Raw genomic sequence first — 3,799 nt, forward strand, 5'->3', positions numbered from 1 at the left:
TTTCTCTCCGGTTAAAATTGTCAGGAAGATTTGGGCTTATGTCGGAGTGTAGGACTGGGACCAATTAGAGTCTTGATTTAGAAATTCTGAGTTGAAGCCCAGAAGTTCACAGTGTTTCCTTGCTTCTCAGATGATTCTTGTGAATGCTTAGGTGTGAGAACTACTATAGTAGGCTCTGTTTTTAAGAGATGTGTTCTGTTCCACTGATTGTATATTATTTTTGATGGTGCTTTGTTGTTTTAAATCTTAGCTTTTTTGCTTCATTTATCTAGTAGGATAAGACTTTATAAACTTGTCATTTATAATTTCAAAATGTATTCCTATGTGTCTTATTTTCATGGGAATTTAATTCAACTTAGTGAAAGACTTTTTATTTTTAAAATAAACATTTATACATTTTAAGAATAGAACAAGTCTATGTTTCATCAATATTTTTCTTATTTTTCCAAGTAAAGTTGTTTTCTTCATAGGGGATTATAATGTTCTTATTTATATTATTACTAGATATCTATATTCTTAGTTGATATTATGAATTAGTTTTTGTTTTATCTGTTGTTGTATCTTCTGATTGGTTATTGCTACTCTAGAGTGAAACAAATAATATGTAAATATTTATTTTACATCTAAGCATTATAACATTTACAAATAGATTTGAATTTAAATTTTATTCCTTTGTGCTTTCTTGGATTTCTTCAAAAAGTGACACATCTGAAAATTTAATTCGGTTTTCAAACACAAACTATTTTTCTCAGGACGAAATGGCTAAAAATTTATTCCCTCTTTATGTACATGGATGTTTGTTTTCTGAAAATGTTTATGTATTATATATAAAATTTGTGAAGTAATTTTTAAAAAATTCCTCATCACACTTTGTACTCCTGTGGTTCTCAAACTGCAGGATATGTATAACGTTCTGAGAGCTCATTAACAATGCAAACTCTTGGTACAGTGCCTTAGAGATTCTGATTCTGGAGGTGTGGGCTAAGTGCTAAACACCTGATTTTGCTGAGCACTGCAGGTGATTCTGAAGCAGGAGGCCCTCATCACATTTTCAGAACACTGCTGAGTATATTTTTTCAAGTGCTTTCTAGTATCTAATATTTCAGAGGAGAAACCTGAGATCTTTGTTCTTTGTCTTCTGCTCCTATCCTGCTACAAGGGTGCATTGTGCTCCCTGGGTACAGAGAGGGAAGGAATGAAAGAGTATGAAGCAGGTGGAGCCAGCAGAGGAGATAAAACTCAAACCCCTCAGAGCTTTCTCAGCATCAGCTGAACAATGGGTTACCATGGTCGGTGCAGATCATAAGGAAGAGTGGGGGCCATTACCTTTCTTACTTCAGAGGCTGCTTTTACTTTGAGCACTGGAACTGGAAAGAGAAGAAAGGTTCTAATCAAGGCTCTGTTACCTACTTTCTGTGTAACTTTAGGCAGGTCCTTTACATTGTCAAAGTTCTTCCCTACAAAATGAGGGGCCTGGACTGTACAATCCCTTAGGGTATTATTTAGATGTATAATTTTGTGTCATAATGAGATATTGAGATATTGAAAGATAATTACTTATAAAGGCTCAATTACTATGTCATGCCTCTTCTAGCAATATATAGTGCATTTTAGAATATTTTTAACAGAAATGAAAATAAAGTATTTAGGTTAATTCTTAACTTTAAGTTATTTTAACTAGAATTTGTATGCCTGGTAGAAATTTGAATAGCATTTTCCTATTCAGTTTTGAATTCTTAGGTGTGGACTGGATTTGGACTTCAAAAACACATCCTTTATGTAAAACTTTACAGAATTATATATCTCTATGTATCTATCATATCTATCTGTCCTTCCATCTATCTGATATGATTTGGGTTTGTGTCCCCACCCAAATCTCATGTTGAATTATAATCACCAATGTTGGGGGACGAACCTAGTGGGAGGTGATTGGATCATGGGGCAGGTTTCTCCCTTGCTGTTCTTGTGACAGAGAGTTCTCACGAGATCTAGTTGTTTGAAAGTTTGTAGCACTTCCCCTTTGGCGCTCTCTCTCTCTCCAACTACCACATGAAAATATGCTTGCTTCCCCTTCCCTCTTCTACCATGATTATAAATTTCCTGAGGGCTCTCCAGCCATGCCTCCTGTATAGCGTTTGGAACTGTAAGTCGATTAAACCTCTTTTCTTTATAAAGTGCCAAGTCTCAGGTAGTTCTTTATAGCAGTGTGAGAACAGAATACTACACTATCTCTCTACCTATCTATCATCTATCTATGTCTATCTGTGAGTATATGTATAAACAAATACTCATTTGCCATATTATACGAAGCAACTTCTTAGCTGCTAGAAATTTAGTATATCTGAAAATCACATTGCTCCCCTTGGTGAAAAGAAAAATTTAAATTTGATTGTCTTTAGTGATGCTCAGTTAATAAAATGATATAATAAAAGAATAAGCATTTGTAATTTTCACAAACAAAACTTGAGAAGCAGATTCTAAAATTTGAGGAATATATAGTGAATACAGAGCCTTGAGTCACTGAAAGTCACAATTTCTAGAATATCCAAGGCAATTGGAGAAATAGACATTAACTCATTCCATTGACTTCTTTGTGATTCCAAGCACCCTCCAGAGAGAGGACAATACTTGAGTTCTGTCTGCTAAGGAAGTTCAGGTATCTCACTTGATGGGTGGTAAGCAGAGTACTAATCAGTGCTAAAAGCCGGAAGCCATGCTGCCTAATTTCAACAGAAATGTACCTCTAAGCATTATGGCTATTATGCATTCATACAGTAAAAATGTATTAAGTAGACCTTCTATAGCAGTCATTGATGATACAAAGACAAATAAGTCCCATACCTCAAGGGACTTAGAAGGTAAAGGAGAAATGTGTCAAATAACTAAGAATAATAAAAAGAAAAAATTTGAAAAGATAAATATAAAAATAGGTGCTGTAATAAAATTATGTTCAGGGAAAGGTAACAGCCTCAGTATTTTTTCTTAAAAAAGCTGGGATTTTTAGTACTTTATAAAGCTCCCTGGTGATTCCAGTATTCCACCAAAATTAAGAACGTCTGTGTAGGTAGTCATTTAAGGGTTATATCCAATATTTATTGCTCTAGAACAGTAAGGGGAAAAAAAGAGCAAATTACATTTCTGATTGACACATTTTTTTATAGTCTTCAATTGACACATTTCTAGTTCTAGTTCTTTCCCTGATTTATATAATTTTCAGAAGATTCTAGTTTTTCCTGTAATTTGTTTCAAGGATTCTATTTGTCTCAAATAATCTTACACTACCATCAATTTGGCTAAAGCTATCTTTCCAAAATTTTTATTGTAAGGTATGTGTTGTTACACATGTAAGATCAGCCATATGAAAAGAATATTTAGTAATAGAATAAATATTTAGGAACAGAATAAAAACCAAACTAATGAGAATTGAAAAGAGTGGCCCAAAACAATATAGAACTGAGACTATTGTAAAGAATAAGCTGAGCATGGTGGCTATACTTGTAATCCCAGCACTTTGGGAAGCTGAGGCTGGTGGTTCACTTCAGCCCAGGAGTTCAAGATTAGCCTGTGGAACACGATGAGACCCCATCTCCCATCTCTACAAATAAAAAATACACACATTAGCAGAGCATGGTGGTATATACCTGTAGTCCAATTCCTGGGAGGGTGAGGTGGGAGGATCTCTTGAGCCCAGGAGGTTGAGGCTGTGGTGAGCCAGTATTACAGCACTCCAGCTTCAGTGACAGAGTCAGACACTGTCTCAAAAAAAAAAAAAAAAAAAAAAAAGAAGAAGAAGAAGAAT

The sequence above is a fragment of the Sapajus apella genome, unplaced genomic scaffold (genome assembly GCF_009761245.1).
Source record: "Sapajus apella isolate SASKATOON/1434 unplaced genomic scaffold, GSC_monkey_1.0 scaffold1, whole genome shotgun sequence".
Taxonomy (NCBI): Eukaryota; Metazoa; Chordata; class Mammalia; order Primates; family Cebidae; genus Sapajus; species Sapajus apella.